General features: G+C 40.2%; 1 non-coding gene across 1 annotated transcript; it reads left to right on the top strand.

Annotated features, from left to right (window-relative positions):
• Positions 1 to 7,837: 7,837 nt before the first annotated feature.
• On the top strand, positions 7,838 to 8,001 carry LOC114887895. The gene has a single exon (XR_003791652.1). It is a non-coding gene; the product is annotated as a U1 spliceosomal RNA (small nuclear RNA).
• Positions 8,002 to 8,264: the final 263 nt, after the last annotated feature.

Raw genomic sequence — 8,264 nt, 5'->3', positions numbered from 1 at the left:
CATTTGATTCCAAAAGTACTGCACTAGTTTATGTATAGAGAAGCATGAAACAGTGAGTTTTTAGAAATCCAGAGAGGCCATAACTGGACTACCCATGCTGAGCCATAATTAAGTGGTTGAAAGTGCAACAAATCTAAGTGAGCTGGCGGCTCCATAGAAGCAAAGAGTCAAGTGAAGCTGGGGTTACTTGTGAGGTGTAATTGTAAGAGGGGTAGTTTTGCCTTGGTAGAAGTAAAACTTTGAAGAATGTCTGAGTCCTTACTAACTGCTGAGTAAGGACCGGGAAATGCTTCATCTTGGTTAAGATTTGGTTGTGAGGCATGAGATAATGAGAATAGATACAGGGGGAATGCTTAAGGAAGAAGATACATTTGAATGCATACATTGTGCGAGTGTCTCTGTTGTGACAAGTCAGCACATCAGAAACATCACTTTTCTTCTTAACTTCAAAAACCTCTGTTAAAAATGGCTTTATTCCAGTTAACAAAGAAATGACTAAAACCCAGTGGTTAAAGGGCTTTGCAAGTTCACGTGCCTGTGTTCAGTTCTCTTCCATCTGAACCACATTGAGACACTAGAGACTGTTTTCTGCCCCTTTCCTAGAGCCTTTCTTCTAGTTCATTCACTGTAGGGGGTGGGCTGTATTTGCAAAGCTTGGGAGGGGAGTGGTTAGAGACCATAAGGTCTGTGGCTAAGAGATAAGACTCCAAGTCCTAGAAGGGGCTAAAAGTTTGGGCCGGTGTCTCTGGGCTCAGATAACTGCCCCACCTTAACCCTCCCAACCCTCCATGCACAGGAACTCCTGCTTGGGCCTGGATAGGGGTTAGTCATTGGTGAAGAATTATTTTCCTGAATTTTTTGGGGACCCAGAGGAACACCCTGATTTCCCGTCTTCTTTTAACATCCGACCCACAGAAAGACCTTCCCTTGACTCTTTTCTGATCTTCATTTCAATTTTCTGGCCCTTTCTCCCTTGTCTTCTATCATCCTTTCACTCATTTTCCTTTCCCTTTATTCCAATGACCTTTCACTGCCCACCTAAGGCTTGCTCTGTCCTCTTCACTCACTGTTTATCTTGCCCACTTGGGCTCATCTCTAAGGCACCTAATCTTTAGCACAAGCACAAAAGCTGGACAAGCAACGCATGCCCCTTAGGAGCTCTTGCGTTATCAACTGGCCCACAACATGCTTCTCCACAGGGTGGTTGATTGAGTCTAAGCCCCCCTCTAACTATCTCCTAGCAGTGCTTCAACTTGTATGTTTCCCAGAGCAGGTGATGGTTCTGGGCCTCCCCTCTCCAGCCTCCATTCATGCCTCTGTGGCCACAATCAGACTCCTCAGATCCCCCAGAGAGGCAGGCAGAGGTCCTCCATGAATGGTTAGGGACGTAAACTTTGTCCTGTCTTCAACCCAGCATATATATATATATATATATATATACATCTTTATTGGAGTATAATTGCTTTACAGTGGTGTGTTGGTTTCTGCTTTATAACAAAGTGAATCAGTTATACATATACATATGTTCCTGTATCTCTTCCCTCTTGCATCTCCCTCCCTCCCACCCTCCCTATCGCACCCCTCCAGGCAGTCACAAAGCACTGAGCTGATCTCCCTGTACTATGCGGCTGCTTCCCACTAGCTATCTACCTTACGTTTGGTAGTGTATATATGTCCATGCCTCTCTCTCGCTTTGTCACAGCTTACCCTTCCCCCTCCCCATATCCTCAAGTCCATTCTCTACTAGGTCTGTGTCTTTATTCCTGTCTTACCCCAAGTTTCTTCATGACACTTTTTTTCTTAAATTCCGTATATATGGGTTAGCATACAGTATTTGTCTTTCTCTTTCTGACTTACTTCACTCTGTATGACAGACTCTAGGTCTATCTACCTCATTACAAATAGCTCAATTTCCTTTCTTTTTATGGCTGAGTAATATTCCATTGTATATATGTACCACATCTTCTTTATCCATTCATCCGATGATGGACACATAGATTGCTTCCATCTCCGGGCTATTGTAAATAGAGCTGCAATGAACATTTTGGTACATGACTCTTTTTGAATTACGGTTTTCTCAGGGTATATGCCCAGTAGTGGGATTGCTGGGTCATATGGCAAGCCAGCATATATTGAGCACCTATGTTTTGCTAGAGAATGTTGATTTAAGTGGAGGTGATGCCTGGACCATAGCCCCTGCCCTCAAAGGTTATTGGTAAAGAATTTTTTAAAACGCTATATAATTTAAATGTATCAGTTTGTACTAAATAAAATCAGGTGTGTTTTATTGCAATGTTAAGTCTCACCAGGGCCTCAGTGCACCTGGAATTGTGTGAAGCTAGTAGTCAGAGTCACACCCAGAGCCCTGTCAGGGCAACAAGATGACATGTGTATCTCACTAATGTGTTAATTCATGAATATGCTTTATGGAAGGACTGATTTAGGGTAGTAAAAGGGTAGTAAAAGCATATCCACATCTTAGAGGAAAAGATGGTTGCTGACTGGCTGTTATTCTACTCTATCTAAATGCACCTCTTCACAGTATTTTCTAGCACATGTTTACCTCAGGGGAGGAGGGATAAGTAACTTCAATGACTCATTGCCAGGCTGGAACTAGCAACACCCAGCTTTCAAACGCGCTGTTTATGGGCAAAGAATTTGACAATTATTTAACAACTCTGATTTACAAATGAAAAGCGATAGTTTTCAACATTTCATAATTTAAACATGGTAATGAAGATGTTGTAATTTTTCTTTCCTTTCCTTTTATATTTGCCTGAAATCTGAAAAAGAAATATTTTTACCACTACATTTCACAAACATTTTACTAAACCTCTTAAAATCTCCGTTCCCTGGGTCTTGTCCTCTTCCCCTTATTTCATGGTGGTTTGTAGGCATGGGCATGGGTGTGTGTGAGTCTGTGCATGGGTGAGTGCATATGTGTGGGTGCGGGTGTCCCCAGAAACACTCTCTAGCCATGTGATCTTCTCCAGGCCTCACCTCAGTCTTCAGTTCCCAGTTTCTCCATCTGCGAAACAAGGTTACTGGATCTTCTCTCTCTCTGTCTCTGTCTCTCCTTCTTAATTAGCATACTGTAAAATGGACTTGTTCAGGATGCAGAGCATTTCCAACATCCTAAAATAACTTCTTCTCACTGTGTTTTATAGTTTTACACATTCCATGCCTAACCCCTGACCATCACATTTGTCTTTTCAAAAACATATAACAAAAATTGTATGATGTGTAATTTTTTAAGATTAACTTCTCTCACTTAGTATAATGGCTTTGAAATTCATCTAAGATGTTGTGTTTATCAATAGTTTATTCCCTTTTCATTGTTGAGTAGTATTTCTCATATGGATGTTCCGTTACATGGATATTAACTATTTTTCTACCGTTTCTTAATAATTTTCAATTGGCTGGTGTTAACCTCCACTTATGTTCCACTTTGACCACTCTTTCCATGCCCATTCCTAAGTCATTTCCATCAGACAGAAATCTCCCACATCCAAATCTTAAATGCCAGATCCTCCTATCTTTTTACCTCTCTTTCTCACGCACCTTGTAGCAATCACGTGAGTCTTGTTGTCTTTATATTATATGTATAATTTTCCTCCTTTCTTTATTTTCTGTCCATATTGTGGATACTCCTTCATGAGACCTCTTCCCCAACCACTCCTGTTATCTGACTTCTTACTGATTCCCCTTATAGCATTCACTAGCCTTGACTTCTCTGATAGCCCACCCAAGCCTCTTGGCATGATTATCAAAAGTTATCACTGTTGAACAGCTGGATCCAAAGGTATTGTTGACAGATGGGGCAAGGGAACAAAACTAGCAAAATGAATTGTAATAAGGATAAACATAGGTACTGCACTTAAAATTAAGATTCAACTCCATAACTGTAAGTGGGAAATACAGGTATTTTTAAGATGGCTTAAAAGCTTAGGTGTAGGACCTGGATGCTCACACGAGTTCAGGGTGTAACAATAATAGAATAAAGTCAGTTATGTGGTCCTATCTTACTGTTGCTACTCAATGCCCTGAGAGCTTCAAACTTTAATCGATCCTCCTACAAATTCTTCGAGTTACTTTTCATTAAAACTCCTAATATACAGATGAAAAGACTGAGACTTAGGTGGGTTTCTTAGGTAGGTTAAGTATTTTATCCAAAATCATACATTGTGGAACTTAATAAGATATATTCATAAAAAAAGAGTTTGTGATGCAAGTGAGGTGTTTTGGTCAGATGAACATAAGTAGAATATTCTGTCCATCTGTCACACGTTAAAAGGGACCTTGCATACCTGCTGAAGACTTGAGTGAGGGGTACATAGCTCAAGCTGTCATATCTGAAAGATGTATGAGGGTGAGTGACCCTAAGGAGAAGGAGAAGGAGGTTGGCAAGGCTATGTTTATGAGAGTATATGTAAGACCCACATTATGCTTGTCTGTGTGAAGGGGCTATATTTATGAATAGTGTGTAAAAGTGTGCAGGTTTGTTCCTAAGTCCTCTGGTGTGCCTAGAGGTATCAACTTCCTCTGGCTCACAGGTGTCTATTCCTCTATTATATCTGTATGCCTGGGTATATCTACTTCCCTGAATCTCAGTGGTAAGTTTGTATCATACTGAATATCTAATAAATTGCCTGAGGGATCATTTAAAATTTATCCATTCACCAAAATTCATTAAGTGTCTAAACTGCACCAGGTCCTACAATGGGTACTGGAGAAACAAAGGTAAATAAAATATCCCTAATTATCCCTTTAGGGCTGTGTAACCTAGTTAGGGAGAAAGAAATGCAAATACAGAATTGAAATATGTCAAAATAAACTATGAGAAATGCAGCATATTTATCAGAAGCTTCTGGGATCATAGAAAAGATGGTCCAGCTCACACTGCCAGGGGCAGATAAGAAAGAGCTAACTGATAAGTGACTTTAAAAGAGAAAACGTACCAGGACTTCTCTTTCCATATTTCCTCATCATGTTGTCATGGTGAAACAGATGAATACAACAAATACATTTTAAAAGGTAATATACAGGGCTTCCCTGGTGGCGCAGTGGTTGAGAGTCCACCTGCCAATGCAGGGGACACGGGTTTGTGGCCCGGTCCGGGAGGATCCCACATGCCGCGGAGCGGCTGGGCCCGTGAGCCATGGCCGCTGAGCCTGCGCGTCCGGAGCCTGTGCTCCGCAACGGGAGAGACCACAACAGCGAGAGGCCCGCGTACCACAAAAAACAAAAACAAAAACAATAAAATTCTCACCTAGGGTAAAGAGACTATCGTTTCCAGACCTCCAAAAATGGAAAAGATTTTCTTAGTTCTTTCCCCATATTTGCTCATTTCCTCAAGGTCACCTAAATTGATCATCATTCATGAACTGTAAGGAATCACTGCACTTTATCTAAATCCATTGTTGCATCCTTATGCATTAGACATTTGAACTTTGACCCAGATTTCTGAATAGATTTAAGACAAAGGCCTCTGCAGTGTTTTACCAGTCACACCCAGAATGACTAACACCAAGAACCTTCTACTTTAATCTCACAGACACATCCCTAGCCCTCCCTGTTTGGATCTCTATCCCATTTTGTTGTCTCTACATGTCCCCATGGGCAGTGCTGCCATTCTGGCCAACATCAGGAAGGAACCCTTCCTTGATGAGCCTATGTTCCTTTCCACGTGGATTTAAATGCATCTGGTCTTTACCTTCCCCATCCTCCCCACAGTCCCGGGTCCTGTGTTTGAATGCTTCAGAGCTTATCTTTTAAGCCTATGTCCAACAATGCTTCCTCCTTAGATTATCCCTTATGGAATCCTCTGTACTGACAACCAAATCCTTTGACTACCATGTGGTTATCTGCTACTCCCTGCGTTATGCCTCCATCTTTATTACCAGAGTCTCCTGAACTGTTAGTATCAGAATCATGTGTTGTTATGTCCTGCCTATTCTTTTCTACTGGCCTAGATCAAATGGCTTTTCATTTCTTGCTCCCACCATCTCTGTCCTCTTATCTTCATGACATGATCCACTTAGCCTGTGCTTATGTCTGAACTAATAATCAGTGCAGATTTATGCTAGGGTTGCTCATCATAATATAGGGCCCACTGTCCACTATTCTTCCCTATGCACTGACTGGGAGAAGGATTGTTTCTGGAAAACGTTTGTAAGCTTTCTAATTCACTCTGCTTAGCAGTTTCAGCTTAAACCTGTAAGCATAAAGATAAGTTCTTCTCTGATTTAATGTTCCACAGCCGGTTGGACCTCAGTTAAAACCTGAGCAATCATGTGAAAGACTGAGAATGTCAGTGGGAAACACAATGATAAAAAAGACAAAAAAATATATATATAGATATATATATAGTCTTTTAATTAGTGTATTATATTCTCCGAAATATATCTGGAAGATTTGTTTAGACAATTAGACTGCTGCTGTTGCTATGACCATTAGAAGGAAGGAAATACCGATGAAGTTACTAGGCTAAGATGGGTGGAGCCTCCATATGAGGGGACTGTTGAAGGGGGTCTCTTGATTGAAGGTGGGTACCCCCACCTTGCAGAGAGAAGGTATCTGGGTACCTCTCCAAGCTTCCCTTTTCCCCGGTAATGTCCCCTGAGATAATGGCTAATAGTAAAGCCAGGGATAGTAAAATATCACCTTGCATTTTCAAAATGTCACAGAACTTCAAAATGATTTTAGATATTAATCTGTCTTTATTTATTCCAGGATTTCAGAAAGGACAATATTACCTTCAATTTAACATAATGGAAAGAGCTTTTTCAAGAGATACACAAATATTGAATCTCTTTCCTCACCCCTCTGTTCCTCTTTCTCTCTCTCCCTCTCCATCACAGCTTCCCTCACCCCATATATCAGAAGTATATTCCACAAAGATTCACACCAGACTGCTAAGGCTGGTTTCCTTTAGGGAGAGGAATGAGATTAGGAAGTTAGGGTTGCATAAGAACTTTCAATTTTTAATTTATATGCATTTGTATGCTAGAGTATTCTATAAATGAAATTATTTTCTAGCTGTACAATGCTTAAATATTTTATTGCATATTCTGAGTTATACTTTACTCACTTGGAAAAGGGGAATAAATGCTTGCTGCATAGTTTATTAAAGACTCAGTGAGATATTGCATGTAAAGTTCAGATCAGTAAATGATATGCTGAAGGTGCTTAAAATATATATATTAAAAGGTAATATTTATAAGGTTCTTACTTTATGCTAGTCACTATAATAAGTATGTCGATGCATTAGATAATTAAGGTGTAATTTAAACACTAGATGGGAGACACTATTATACCAATTTCATGCTGAAGATCTCTGGACTCATACAAGTTAATTAAATTTCTCAATGTCATATGTATGTTCCAAAGACTGAACTCAAACTGCAGTTTGTCTAATTTTGGATAATGCCCTCCTACACATTACACTCTTCTGATATTTTGAAAATTATTATTCTGTGGTTATTATGAGGATATTAAAACACAAAGAAGGCAGGGTTTACTGCCCCCAAAGCATCTCAAAATTAAGCTAAGCCATTAACAGAGACTTGCAAGGTAGTCTGGGGACCACAGGGGGGCAGCAGAGTTGTACTTCCACTTTAGTTCAACCCTGAACACACATATCAACACACACACACACACACAGACCTGAGCACTTACATACTATTCTACATGCTAAGCGTTTTGCTTACATTTATGAACGAATGAATATGATAGATGATAGGTAGATAGATAGATAGACGAATAGATGAATGGGTAGATGAAGTAAATGCTTCCCTTCCTGATTGTCTCCTTACCCTGTTTAAAAAGCCCAGGTCTCATACTAACCTGGCAAGGGAGATACCATGATCACAAAGGTGGTTTTCCGAGGGCAAGGCTTATCAATTGCACTCTGGATGTGCTGACCCCTGCAATTTCCCCAAATGTCGGAAACTCGACTGCATAATTTGTGGCAGTGGGGGCAGGACAGGAGGAAAGCCCCAGGTCTCAGATCTGAGATACTGGCCTTATTTAATTCATCAGTGCCTAAGTTAAATTCTGATGTCAAAGGAAATCAAAAGATTTGGGGAAAAAAAACAATTTCTGACCGACAACTCATGCTTCATAGATGATGGAACTAAAAATTTTCAGGAGCATTTAATAGGTAATGAATGGTATGAGATCACTTGTATGTGGAATCTAAAAAAATAATTCAAATGAGTGTATATGAAAAACAAAAAGAGACTCACAGATATAGAAAACAAACC

This window comes from Monodon monoceros, unplaced genomic scaffold, assembly GCF_005190385.1.
Source record: "Monodon monoceros isolate NGI ecotype Baffin Bay Population unplaced genomic scaffold, NGI_Narwhal_1 Super_Scaffold_7, whole genome shotgun sequence".
Taxonomy (NCBI): Eukaryota; Metazoa; Chordata; class Mammalia; order Artiodactyla; family Monodontidae; genus Monodon; species Monodon monoceros.
The sequence above is the reverse complement of the archived record's forward strand: the minus strand, read 5'-3'. Positions and strand labels throughout refer to the sequence as shown.